Raw genomic sequence first — 546 nt, forward strand, 5'->3', positions numbered from 1 at the left:
TCCCTGCGGCATCGTATCCTAGAACCGATAAATTTCCCATAATCATGTTGCTATGACATCATCCTCGAGGTCTTACGAAAGCATATTGTTCACAGAAATGGAAGGATTTTACAGTACAAAAGGTTATTGGACCATGATTTTTAAAGGTTTTACAGCTTTGCCTTTTGCAATATAAGAAAACCTTTTTATGGGTCCATATATATTCATTTTCTTATTTTGTAAAACAATCTCCAAGGATTTGTCAGACAACTTACATTAATTTTGTACTTTTTATAATGCTGACACTTTTGCTGAATTTATACTGTAGCAATTTCCTTTCCTTTTGTTTGTTTAATCATATGATGGTGTTTTTGTATATTGCTAGTAGCAACTTCTTGGCACCTGGATTAACACTAAGGATTCTCAAGGCTTCTGCTACCCTTACCATCTCTCATTCCCGTTTCTTATAGCTTCAATAAACTTTCTAGATTTAGTTTGCACTAAACTCTGGTTTATTGCACATACTGAATGTTCTCCAGGGCTCCTTTACCACATAAGCTGCTGTAG

Source organism: Penaeus monodon, chromosome 31 (genome assembly GCF_015228065.2).
Source record: "Penaeus monodon isolate SGIC_2016 chromosome 31, NSTDA_Pmon_1, whole genome shotgun sequence".
Taxonomy (NCBI): Eukaryota; Metazoa; Arthropoda; class Malacostraca; order Decapoda; family Penaeidae; genus Penaeus; species Penaeus monodon.